This window comes from Petromyzon marinus, chromosome 44 (assembly GCF_048934315.1).
Source record: "Petromyzon marinus isolate PM22_M1 ecotype Great Lakes invasive population chromosome 44, UKy_Petmar_22M1.pri1.0, whole genome shotgun sequence".
Classification (NCBI taxonomy): Eukaryota; Metazoa; Chordata; class Hyperoartia; order Petromyzontiformes; family Petromyzontidae; genus Petromyzon; species Petromyzon marinus.
In genome coordinates, this window is record NC_133710.1 from 2,604,890 (window position 1) to 2,618,979 (window position 14,090).

A 14,090-nucleotide genomic window follows, 5' to 3' on the forward strand; every position below is an offset into this window, starting at 1 on the left:
GGCGGTCCCGAATCGGGAGTAGAAATTCCTCATTGCCGTGGCGAGGATTAATTTTGTCTTCGCACAATGGACACCGCTGAGGCTTCCCCGCTAAGCGCTCTTAATTTTCGCATCTGGAAAAAAAAAATCACCTCCGGCCAGGATTTCCACCGATTCGCGCTCACTTTTGCACCGATTGCTCACCGGTGGACGTGCATCACCTTGCAGGGCTGAAAGACACATTCGCGCTCCATCTCACACAACTGCGCTCAGTCTCCACCACAATTGCAGAGAATTTTGCCGTGATCGCGTCGGATGTATTACTTTCATGCATCTGCTATATGAGACTCGTAAGTATATTGCTCAGATGTGTTTTTTTTTTTACGAGTCGAAAGCAGCCCTCTCGTGGCACAGTTACCCGGCGTCGCTATATATAACCCCTATTCCGCGAAAATAAACAGCGCAACGTTTGACACCCGTGTGGCACGCGCGCGTCTCAATGGAGACGAGACGCAGAGCCTGGCACATCGAGCCCGTGCCACCGCTGAGCGCGCCCGCCGCCAGCACACGCGCACAGAACGAGCGGTTCTCATCATCGTCGTCGACGTCCTCAAAGTGGGCTCGCCTCCCACCCAACAGCTTTCGCCGCATCGCCGCGCCACATATCAGCTGCACAGGAGCTGGTAAGTGTGCGCGTGTTTGTTCATCTTGCGCGCGTGTGTGTGTGTGTGTCTATATAGAGAGTCCGCCCGTAGTGTTGGTCAAACCATCCCCCTTGAGCGCCGTGCCGGCCTTCATAGAAACGTCCGTTTAAGAGTATTCGGCTGTTGCTCTAAACGTGCACGTGATGAGCCACTTCGTTGGGCTATCATTCGTGATAGCCAGGTCGCTTCTGAAACAAAAGAACCTACCTAGCTCCCAGTAGGCCTTACCTGGTCAACAACAAAAGTGCTCGCTAAGTGGAATTTTGCCCCAGCAGCCTGGAAAGTCTACGGAGGGTGGGTCTTTGTTTGTGCGGGAACAGCACCATGAGAATCCTCTTATCCACAACCCGCTGGCGGTTCACCGTCCACAACTCCAATTGACCACTGGGGGCCCCTTTTCCACATCTCGTCTGTTGTTATTTTTTTCCAAACCTGCTTTAAAAAAAAACGGCTTCCTATTATCCGCAGGTTTTTGTTTCACGGCTAAGAGGAATAGGTGCTCACCAACAGCACTTACAACCTGCATAGGCTATGTTAACGGGGGGGGGGAGGGGGGTGTCGAGGTGGCAAAGACAAAAACAAAGATCCCCCGTATAGCCTTAACAGACTTTTGTGGCAAGTGCTGTTAGCGAGCACCTATGAAGGCCAGAACGGTACACGGTGGGTGGCCAGCACCACGCCCGGCAGCCTTTGTCTCCCCGGTGGCGATGATTACTACACACTGCACCGGGCACTCATTTGAGGCTGGGTCAACCTAGGGGAGGCTCGGGACCGGTTCAGATAATCGTCACCGGTGTGGGCCGTGAGCCAACACCAGTACACTTTATGTACAAACACAGTGCCTTGCAGTGGCTTAATGTCAGCGTGGTAAGCGGCATCAGAAATTGCCGTGTCGGAGTTTGTCCTGCCGCAGCGTATACGCGATATCAACTCCTTTCCCTACCCAGTGCTAAACACTATATGGGGGACGGGAGACTTTGCTTTGTGTGTATATATGGGCGTCTTTTGGCAGTAGTGACAGAGTGGTTGTCACATTATGTTACGAGACCGGTGACCTTCATTTGAATTCCGACCGTGGCTAACATCAGTGGCGAGTGATATCCGAACTAACACTGGACTTTCCCCCCCCCCATGTGTCGACTCAGCCTTAAATGAGTTCCGCTGTATGAACATCACCACAGGGGAGACAAAGGTGTGCGGGTGTTGGTACTATCCGCAACACCACGGCGTGCACTGTTTAAGCCTTAACGATTGCTCGCTAACAGCACTTGCTCCATTCCTCTATAAGGCTTTACGGGAAATCTGTCTTCTTGGGGTGCATGTGCACTGTGCTAGAATCACAGTAACTTGGGTTTGATTACAGGCTGCTATGGCTGTCATCGCCACGTGATGGAGAATGTGAAAATCAGTTCATGGGGGGGGGGGGGGTTGCTAACCTACTAAATAGGTGCTCGCAAACAGCACTGGCCCCTAAGGTCTTCAAGGCTAAAAGGCGAGGGATCATTGACCTCGTAGAATTCAGTCGTGCAGTGGATCACGCACACTGCACTATGACCCAGGATACATTCCTGGCGCTGATGCTGAATGGAGATCGTTGTTTTTGCATGTGCTGGGCATGTCACTACTTGACCCAGCCAGCGCAGCCTCCATCCATCCTGTCAGAACGACCAAGTGATAGGACTCAAGCCTAGGTTGTTGTTGTTGTTTCAAGAACCTGCGAACTCCTCACACAATCCAATCGCGATAAACCAAGGATGACTCACAGGCGAGGGCAGCTTGACTGTCTCAAGCCGAAGGCGAGCGCTTACCGCTGTACGTCGGAGCAGTTGCTGCATCGCGAAGCGGGGGGGAAACATCCTCGGTGTGGTGACCCACAGCGGAGTGGCTTTGCCACTGACTGAGTGACTGGTAACCTGCGCTGTCGCGGTGAGAGTCTGGGGAATGATGATGATGATGCTCCTGGGCAGCTGGTGGCAGCCGCCCTCCAGCAACAACGGGAGGCGGAGGGAGAGCGGCGTTGGGGAAGCATAAGCACAATGAGCTGGCAGAGTTGGGGGGATATCTAATAACACGACAGCATGTGTACAAAAAAGCATTCCGCCACGTGCACTATGCCAAAACCATCGAAAGTTCCAAAAGAACTCCATTGTGGTCGTCCTGTCTTCGGCCACACTCAAATCAAATGTGAGCAAACGTGACCGACTTACAGGCAGCATTGAGGTGGGAGAGACAGTTGTAGGCAGGTTTTCATCATTATTAGGACTCATCAGTACATATTGGTCATCAATGCTCACTACTGAAAGGTCTACCCCAGGGGCACCACACTTCCACACGATGGGGTATATTAGCCTGGCTAATACCAACAACAACAAAAGCTTTAGATAAGGAGAAACCTCCATCATGACATTAAAAAAATGTAATAGGCCCGGAAAAACATAAATTTGATATCACGCACAAAAGCGCGTGCAAAAAGCACTCAGCCTCTTGCATTTATGTAAAAAAAACACCAGCAGTTCCTAAAGAGGAATGCAGGTAGAGCATATGCCAGTCACTTTGCCAGCAAGCCTCTGTCACACTGAAAACTCTCCAGTGTACGACTGTGGTCATCCAGAACAAACCATGCAACACATATAGCGACGCAATGGCCCCGATCCACAGATACGAAGGAGATATCACAGCGACGGTACACAACGCCGCTCCTCCTGACGCGGTTGTCTGGCTTGACCACCTGAATGTGAAATTGTAGCTGTTGCTCTGCGTCTACACCAGCAGCCATACGACAATAAGAAGACTGAATTTTAAACAACTTGTATTGCCGCCAGCAGCAACAGCGCTGGAGGCGATTTCGATATGAAATACACAAAGTCACCAGCAACACAAATGAAAATAAACGCTACAAATCCACGCGCTGTGGCGCTAAAAGCACCGCGCACAACACGAAAGAAAAGTCACGTGGTGGTGGTGGTGGTCATCGCGCACGCCACGTTGACGAGCGAGCGCTTCAGAAGGTGAACACGTGGGGGGTGCCGTCCACGCTGGTACAGAGGGCTTTTCCGGCTCCCCAAGATGAAGAACCAATGCAGAGGCTAAATAAAACGAGCCTGCAGGCGCAGGTGTGCTTCCCGCTTCTCGTTCCCCATAACTATGGCTGATTCATCATTGATTTCTCGGTTAGGCCACGTAATGATCTGGCCAAATCTACGTCGTGAAACGCTCCACCTCCTGAAACAAACAAAAAACCCCGCGAAACCAATGCAATTGTCGCGTGTACGAGCGCTAAACGCGTCAATTATTAGGGCTGTTTCAGCTCATTAAATCGGTAAGCCGAGGAACAATTGTCACAGTCAAATTGAGCAATTAGGTAGGGCGTTTACATTAAAATTGCGTCAATCATCTTCAGGTCAGAAGCCAGGGAAGACAGAGAGACAAAGTGCGTCTTCATCTCTCTTGAGTGGGAAACACGCGTGCATGTTTATCGGTGTCTTACACGAAAATATACGCCAGCTTTCACCACTTCATTGCCTTTTTTTGTTTATGAAGGTTCTGGGTCCCACCTGTTGTATATTTAGTTCTGTAAAGTGTACAAATCCAGTGTCCAACTGTTGCTATTGTAGTGGATTATGGCAGTGTACTGGTTCGTGGTTAAATGAAATTCGATACTTTATTAACATATTATTGAATTTTGTTTTACTGATTTCTTTACCGTTGCTATAATTTGCACCCTTGTCGTTTTATTTTATTTTTTGTTGTTGTCACTTTCTTACGTGCCCACTACTGAACATCTGTTGCATAGAGCTTCATAGCTCTTCAGATTTCTCCAAGATAAATAAATATTCGGATTCTGAATTCTTGCCACGTTACTATCTTGTTTCAATCCTTGGCCGTAATCTCCCGTCAAGTGGCACGTGATATCCAAACCTGTCCAAGGGGGCTCTCCTGGGTTAACTCAGCCTAAAACGAATACCGGATGCGTGGTTTAAAGAGAAAGTTGAATGGGATTGGTGCTGGCCCGAACACCTGCATTGTCGCACCGGACTTAATAGACGCTTGTCGCGTGGAACACGCGGACAGAGCTCCAAACTTAACGTGAAGCAGTACTTATACTGGTAGGAACGAAGTTGTAAACTGAGTGTACCAGCCTGCAATAGATTAATGTGTCCGTCCGTCCGTCCCCTTTCAATACTTTAACGAAGTGAAATCTCGTGCTGTTGGGTGTATAATTTGTCCGAAGAACCCTCAACGATTTTGAGGGCAAAAAGGTGGGAAGACGCTCTCAATTTGCACAATTTTACGTAACAATGTCATAAAATTGCGCAAAATTCCAATTTTCCTACCAGCCCACCCTGCAGGGACCTGTTACCCTGCACATCGTGTGCGGGGCATTGTTTTTGCGCTAATCAGGAGTTGTGCAGCGTGGACATGTGCGCTGTGGGTGGAGTCGAAGAGGGCTGGAGTCATGCGGTCCGCAACACAACCACCACCTCTCCTCCGATTCCCACGGCCCCCACCCACCAGCCACGACTAGGCGCGTGCTCTTCACTGTTGCCGCACAGCAACAGTAGTCGGTCTGTCTATTTAAATGCACGTCCAGCACGTGGCAGACAGCCGAGGTCTGCTAAACATGGAATCTGTCGCTGCGGCGCTGGGGAACCGGGGGTGTTGCGAAACCCCTGGGCGAATGGCTCGGGCATTGCTTCTTAATCAGAGCAGAGAAAAAGGGTTTCTTTCATTGGCTTTTTAAATGACAAAAAAAAAGAGCCGAGGCCTCGAACGTGAACTCGTGATGTGTTTATCGTTAATAAAGGGGCGTTGATGCGTTTTCATATGGAATAAGTAATAATTAAAAACAGCTTTTTAAAAAAAACACGCTTTTATGAAATGTACCGTACTCGTAATGGCAGAACTCCACGAATCCAGGAAGTGGCCCCGAAGCTTGCCACAACGTAAGGGACCCGTGGTGAGTTACAGCCAACGTCAGTTGAACGTGGACAATTAGACCCAAGCCGAAACATAACTTATAAAAAATAATGTAAAAAAAAATTGTATGATAAAATATAGTATTGTCATCAGTATGACATAAGTATACCAAGTTTGCAGTCGATACCACATTGGGAAGTGGGTAAAAATTGAGTTACAAGATTTGAGGATACAACAACAACAGACAGAGTGAGTTAATACTGGTAGGAACCTCCTGGTTACACCACCAGCCCATAGGGGATTATTGTGTCCGTCCGTCCGTCGTGCATCCAAAACTGGGAGGGGTGGGGCTGGGTGGAGAGGGGAGGGTGGGGAGGGGCTGGGTGGGGAGGGGAGGGTGGGGAGGGGCTGGGTGGGGAGGGGCTGGGTGGGAAGGGTGGGGCTGAGTGGGGAGTGGGAGGGGTGGGGCTGGGTGGGGAGGGGCTGGCCACCCCGTGGTGCCCTTATAAAACCTAACGTTTAACGGCCGGCTTGTACTCGCCCTCACTGTCGGACATATTTGCGGAATACACCACGTGGTGCCGCCGTTGTACCTGGCCATTAACCGAGCATCCCAACGTTTCCTACCAGCTCCCTCCGCAGGAATGTGTTAAAAAGCATGTATAATAATAAAAAGCCAGGATGGGTGGGGGTGTCATGCTCACAATACCAGGTGTGGCTTTAATTGGTGCTCTCTCGCAGCATTTCCACCTAGCGGCTATGATGCCAAGCTGCTGGCCTGTGGCCATGGTTGTCTGCTCCACTCGTGCAGCAGTCCCGTGCAGGGCGATTTGAGTCCGGCTGGGTAGTGCTGTGGCCAGTACACTGGACTCAAAATCAGCAGTCGCAGATCAAGCCCCATGACAGGGGCAAACCACCGTTTTGTCGACACTTGCTGGGTTTTATTCGGACTTCATGGCTTGCCCTGATGATGCTTGGCGTAGTTTCAAGCGTAACATTGTACGTACAGGGCGCTTCAACAATTTTATAACACTTATATAGGACTAACGTTTTTAATGGAAAAAATAACGGATAATAATACACTGTAACATTATAACAAATGTAATGTGAATAGCTTTAAAAAGTCAAAAAGTCTCCCATTTGTTCGCCATCGTTGTCAACACGTGGCCTGGAATCTTCTCCACGTGGTCTCCAGAGCCCGGAGGTGACAGCACATGTCACGTGGTATTGTTGCAAATTCTCACAAGTGTACAATTTTTTTTTAAGCACCCTCTGTACACCGCGCGTTTGGGTGCGAGGGTTGTTCCGCAACTTACAGGTTTAGTGAGCTGAAAGGATTACAATTACCGCGTCCAACGCGTGTACAATTGACAGGTTCAATTGGCTGTCAGGTGGTAGAGGGTCTCAACGACAGAAATGTGGCCAGATGATCACGTGGACGAACCACAAATAAAATCTATTATAAATTACTTTCAATACAAGTTTGAATTTGTCAAGGGTCTAAATGCAACTGCCAAGACACGTGCCTTGTGAAACTTGGGGGGAAGCAATATGTTTTTTTAATTCATGTGATGGGAAACGGAGCGAGCAGAGTGCTGGTGAAGGTGGTTTAAGCTTATGAGCACATTTACACGCACGTGGAAAGGGCCAGTCACAGGCAGAGGATAAGAGGAAGAAGCCCCCTGCTATTTGGGTAAATTGCCCCACAGGAGCCAATCGCAAACATTAGGCACATAGTAACTATATACCTAACAATAAATACAAAAGATATTGAGACGTTTCAAACACAACATTTCCATTTGCCTATTGTCTTTCAGTAGCAGTGTGTGATTGTCATATGGAGAGAATTTCCCCTGCTACAGGAACTTTCACCACGAGCTCAAGGATTGTTTTAAGTGTTTCCAATTGTGTCCATTGTCCCCATGTTAATGTGCTCTCCCTTGTAACCTATCCGTGCTTGAGAAACAGACTATTTTGATTACCTGGTTAAAACAACAGCATGTCGATTTGACATTTAAAGTTTCCACCAATCAAACATTTTTCCAGCGCTCATTCGGACGCATACACCGAGACCCATTTTTAACAATTCTTGTTCATTGTTGAGAAAAACATACTGGCCTTGCCCAATGGAATGTGGAATTCCATTACTTTCTCAGAACACCGGCTGATGATACCCATTTGAGCAGAGCTATACCTTGAGTTTATAAATTATGTTTGATAATCTCATTCATTCTTGATTTGAAGCTTTGGTGGCTACAGTAATCCATACTCTTTGATTCTTTCGGTAAAGTCACGTAGGTAGAAAACAGGCCTCCGTGACTTTACCGAAAGAACCAAAGAGGATAATCTCATTCATATTGAAGCTCAGGCAAGCTGCCACGGTGTAATGGTTATCACATTGGTCGTGCAATCAACCGTTTGCTGATTCAATCTCTTGGCGTGGCAGTTGAAAAATATAAGATTTTATTTTAACCCTCCACAACCAGAAGTATTAATGGGTTCACCACAGCGAGTTGATTGGCAAGCCTGGGTGTGTTGGCGTAAAGTGTGGATACTCCCACCTTTTCCTAGATGTCTGGCAAGAGTGGCAGAGTAGACCAAAATACATTGTAGAGCGTGGAGGCCCTTCTGCCAGTAGTGGCGTGAGCAATAAATCGCAGGGCTGCACCTGTACCATTGGCATATCAATCCAATATATCTAACAATCTTGATTTGAAGCTTTCGTGATTGCAGGAATCCATGCCCTTTGGTTCCACTGCTGGATTATATTTTTTTATATTTCTATATTTATATTTTTCCGCCTGAGGACGACCGCTTGTGTTGCGATCGAAACGTCGTGATATATTATTTTATGTTTAATTTTATTTTTATACCTACGTGACTTTACCGAAAGAACCAAAGAGTATATATCTAACATTTGAAATGCATAATCAATAGTTGTAGATGTACCACATATACATCTTCTTTAGGAATGATAGATACATTTGCACTTATCAGTGTTGATAACACATCTTTCCACTCAAATTGCGGATTGTTATTTTTTTGTATCAATGGGGAGTGTGACAATGCAAACAGAATCCCTCGCATCCACAGTGCATCACCGTAAATTCATCGGGACTTTGAGGTGCCCAGGAGATGGCGGTACAACAATGGATTCTTGAATCAATCTGTGTGTGGCTTTAACCGCTAACCCCAGGTACCCTGTAGGTTTTGTCCATCCCACCTGAATCCAATATCTCAGTAATGGAATTTGCCAAACAAAAGGGCCCATTCCCAATGCAGCAGGAACCCCCCTGGAAGAAAAAAAAACTTGGTGAGGCGTCCACTGGCTAAAGAAATGCAATTCTGATAATTATTTCCATTATTATATAGATGAGCCACGAAAAGAATGGACAACATAAATAGCGCAGAGCCTCGCAGTGAATTACTCTGACACGCCAGAGGCACGTGACTTCATTCACAATTTCAGCGCCCACGCGACTGCCCACTGCCGTAATGCCTCCCCGACCGCCGAATACAAATCAGTCCCCGCGCGGTCTCTCTCTCTCTGCCTCCCATTATTATTCCAGAGGTATCGCTAAACCAACGAAAATATTGAAACCTTTTCGGCCGCTTCGTATGGCCAGAGCCGCTCAGCTTTCAGTTGCCCACGTTTGGAGGCGTTCAACGCTGGAGGGGGTGGGGGTATGGCGTAGCGACCCCAATTGAAGGGACACGTTGCCACACAGCCGCTTGAGCCATTGGCCCCACACCACCACCCTGGGTGGCAAATTCTAAACGGTGACTGTTTTTGGAGTGACCTTTTATATCGAGTACGTACGACGGCAAGTTCGCTAAATAAGGTCACCGTTGTACGCTTGACAAAGAATAGCATATCGGGGCGAATGAAAATAGCAACGTGATGTGAAATATCTACAGACTGTAAGAGGTTTACATTTTTGGGGGGAAATATCAACGTTTCTTAATGTGTTTGTTAAAGCACCAAGACGGTCTGTTTTTCGAGGGAGACTTTCAAATAAAAAGGTCAAGATAAAAAAAAATGGAGCAGCCAATCATCTCCGTTGATAGCCCTGAGCTCGTGGTGGGAATTTCACGGTCCTGTGGTGGGGTGCAGTCCCTACGGGATAACCTCGGCATGAAAATAAAATGGTGTACTCTCGATGCAGCTGTGGTGTCCTGGTTCATATGCTGGACTTTGCAATCCAGAGGCCGCCAGTTTTGATCAATCTCCGGGCACAGCAGTTGAAGCTATAGGTACGCTTCTGAAATCCCCCTCGCATCTGTAGCAGTATAATTGGACATACCACGGTTAGTCAATCGGCAGGTTACATGTGGTCAGGTAAAATGTGAATACTCCCACGTCTTCCAAGACATCTGGCCGGCGTAGAAGAGTAGGCCAAAGATATCCTATAGAGGGGCTCCCTAGAACTCATACCTGTCAACCCATACGGTTTACCCGTATTCTTGTGGAGGGAAATTTAGTATTGAGGTCCATGGGATAATTTGGTTTTTCTTATGCCTATTTGTTTGTGTTTCTCCCTTGTGATGGCACTTTGGTCTGTAGTAAGGTAGGCACTGATAAGGGGTTGACAGGTATGAGAACTTCTTCTGGTGGAGGCCTTTCTGCCAACAGTGATATTATCAAGCAATTGCAGGGCTGCGCCTTTAACCCATGGATAAAATACAATGTGTTAACAAAAATAGTGGTAAAATAAGGCAAAATTGCATATTTAACTGTACTGTATATATGAAATTAGAAAAAAAAATGTTAGGGATCAAGTATATTTTCTGATATCTTTAGTTATTATACAAATGGAAACTTAAGTGAGTGGGGCATGACCAAATATGTTAACTCTCATCCTTCTGATTGCAAGTTAAGCATTTAACTACAGCAGGGCTGCCCGGCCAGAAACGAGAGACCAATACAATAACAGACGGGACGTTGAAAATACATTTCATCTCAATCTTAACGAGGACACTCTGGAAGGAAACGGAGACTTGAAAATAACTGCAAAATTTCGATTTAAAGCTTTCGTGACTGCAATGATTCATCTTCTTTGGTTCTTTCGGTAAAGTCACGTAGAATGAGAATAAAATAATAAATTGATAAAATAAAATAACACAATAATATTCTCACGACGTTTCGGCCACAACACAAGCGGCCTTCATCAGGTGAAGGGACGAGACTGTCTGGTAGGACAGCGCTGGAGTGAAAGAGCCACGTTCAGATCACGGCCTTTAAGCTGTGTGAGAGGAACAAAGCGCCTTGACAAAGGAATTAGCATATAATTTAGCATTGAAATGGCTGAATGATTAGCTTGTGACTGGTCACAGAAATAGCTATGTTAAAAGTTAAAGCATACACATCCGCAGAGGCACCCCTTGTTAAAGGAATTAGCATAGAATTTAGCATTGAAATAGCTAAGTTAAAGCATACACATCCGCAGAGGCACCCCTTGACAATGGAATTAGCATAGAATTTAGCATTGAAATAGCTGAGTGATTAGTTTGTAACTGCTCACAGAAATAGCTACGTTAAAGTCAGAGCATACACATTCACCGAGGCACTTAGTACAAAACAAACAGGAGAATTTAGCATTGAAATAACTAGGCGAATTTAGCATTGAAATAACTGAGTGATTAGCTAGTGACTGGTCACAGAAATGACTATGTTGAAGTCAAGGCCTACACATCTGAGCTATTCACAGTACTATATAGCGAACCAATAAAAAAAAAAACTCAAATATAAATTACCTTAATGTTATCAATAAACTCTATATTCTCCAATCAGCTAAGCTACCAACAATAAGTCGTTATATATCACAATGCTATATGGCGAAAAAATGGGTGGATTCTTACCAAAGTCCCGGTACCTGACACCATCGCTATCATTGAAGACCTGGTTCATCAAGGACTGCATACTGATGTACCCCCCCTGGTGAGACATTGCTTAACCAACACATACTTCACCTGGAATGGAACTTTCTACAAACAAACTGAGGGCACCCCAATGGGCTCCCCCCTATCTCCGGTTGTAGCCAACGTATTCATGGAAAAATTTGAAACTGACGCCATCCAGACTGCCACTCTACGCCCGACCTTATGGAAGAGGTACGTTGATGACACCTTTGTCATCTGGCCACATGGCCAGCCTACTCTAGACCAATTCCGCGACCACATCAATTCCATACACCCAGCCATCAGATTTACCATGGAGGTCGAAAAAGATGGCAAACTACCCTTTTTGGATGTCTTAATTAAAAGGAGACATGATGGTTCAATGAGCCACTCTGTCTACAGGAAAGCTACCCATACAGATGCTTACTTGAAACCGGATTCCCACCACCATCCATCCCAGAAGAACTCCCTCATCAAGACTCTATACCATAGAGCCCAATGCATTTCCGACCAGGAACACATTACCAGTGAACTCAAGCACGTACACCAGGCTCTCAGGGCTAATGGCTACTCCGACTACACAATCCGCAAAGCCATCACTCCAGTCATGAAGAAGGATCCTCTTGTGGAGCCACTCAAAACCATCACCTTACCCTACATTGCAGGGGTCACTAAAAAGATCTCAAAAATCCTGAATAAACACAAGATCCAGGTCCGATTCAACACAGTACATAAAATCCGTGATTTAGTTCCATCTGTAAAAGATGCTGTTCCAGACATACAGTACCCGGGCGTTTACAAACTAAAGTGCCTCTGTGGTAGTAGCTACATTGGAGAAACCAAAAGACATATCTCGGACCGCATCCGCGAACATAAAGCAGACTTGAAACACGGTAGGACGAACTCCTCTGCCGTGGCAGATCACTGTTACAATTCAGTGGGCTCACATGACATTGACTTCTCCAAGACGGAGGTTCTTTGCAAACCAACCGGCTACCATGAGAGATTCGTTCATGAGGCCATTCACATATACAAGCACAGAGACAATTTCAACCGAGAAGATGGATTCTGGCTTAGTAACCACTGGAAAGATGTTTTAAATCATTTCTGTTCTTAATTAATTGTATTTTTACGATGACCTTCAGACCGCAGCTCCTTCGCCAGCATTGACTCTTAATACCTCTCACACCACGGTTAATGGTATGGTTTTACAACATGGAGTATAATAGCGCCTCGCAGCTGTCTCTCTCCCCCTCCTCTGTTCCGACCATGGACGAACTCGTCCGTCTGAACGGGGCCCGTAGCTATCCGTGGTGCTAAAGTTGAGGGTAAGAATCCACCCATTTTTTCGCCATATAGCATTGTGATATATAACGACTTATTGTTGGTAGCTTAGCTGATTGGAGAATATAGAGTTTATTGATAACATTAAGGTAATTTATATTTTAGTTTTTTTTTATTGGTTCACTATATAGTACTGTGAATAGCTCAGATGTGTAGGCCTTGACTTCAACATAGTCATTTCTGTGACCAGTCACTAGCTAATCACTCAGTTATTTCAATGCTAAATTCGCCTAGTTATTTCAATGCTAAATTCTCCTGTTTGTTTTGTACTAAGTGCCTCGGTGAATGTGTATGCTCTGACTTTAACGTAGCTATTTCTGTGAGCAGTTACAAGCTAATCACTCAGCTATTTCAATGCTAAATTCTATGCTAATTCCATTGTCAAGGGGTGCCTCTGCGGATGCGTATGCTTTAACTTATCTATTTCAATGCTAAATTCTATGCTAATTCCTTTAACAAGGGGTGCCTCTGCGGATGTGTATGCTTTAACTTTTAACATAGCTATTTCTGTGACCAGTCACAAGCTAATCATTCAGCCATTTCAATGCTAAATTATATGCTAATTCCTTTGTCAAGGCGCTTTGTTCCTCTCACACAGCTTAAAGGCCGTGATCTGAACGTGGCTCTTTCACTCCAGCGCTGTCCTACCAGACAGTCTCGTCCCTTCACCTGATGAAGGCCGCTCGTGTTGTGGCCGAAACGTCGTGAGAATATTATTGTGTTATTTTATTTTATCAATTTATTATTTTATTCTCATTCTACGTGACTTTACCGAAAGAACCAAAGAATAAATTACTGCAAACTTTAAAATCTAAACCCCCAGATAAGAGTGATCATTAAGAAGCAAATTTTTTCTAGATTTGAAGCTTTCGTGACTGCAAGGATTCATACTCTTTGGTTTTTTCGGTAAAATCACGTAGCTAAAACTAAATTAAAAGAAAATAAAACTAAATCAAATCACGACGTTTCGGAGGCAACACAAGCTTCCGTCTTCAGGTGGAAGAGTCACAGCAAGATAGCTGCATCAAGTGATGCAGCTATCTTGCAGCTATCTTGCAGCTATCTTGCTGTGACTGTTCCACCTGAAAACGGAAGCTTGTGTTGCCTCCGAAACGTCGTGATTTGATTCAGTTGTTTTCTTTCATTTTATTTTGTTTTACCTATGCGACTTTACCGAAAAAGCACATTTATATCACACCATTAGTGCGTGAACCCTATCCATGGCACCTTTACGATGAACCTGTTTGC

The 14,090-nt window shown here is 45.8% G+C and overlaps 1 protein-coding gene across 6 annotated transcripts in view; it reads left to right on the plus strand.

Moving 5' to 3' along the window:
- The first annotated feature begins 368 nt into the window (after window positions 1-368).
- Window positions 369-14,090, plus strand: part of LOC116951823 (monocarboxylate transporter 13-like) — a 77,770-nt gene continuing 64,048 nt past the window's right edge. For all 6 annotated transcript variants that reach the window (XM_076073922.1, XM_076073924.1, XM_076073920.1 and 3 more), the window contains exon 1: window positions 369-662. The gene's annotated coding sequence lies outside the window, so the exon portion shown is untranslated. The remainder of the gene's footprint in view (window positions 663-14,090) is intronic.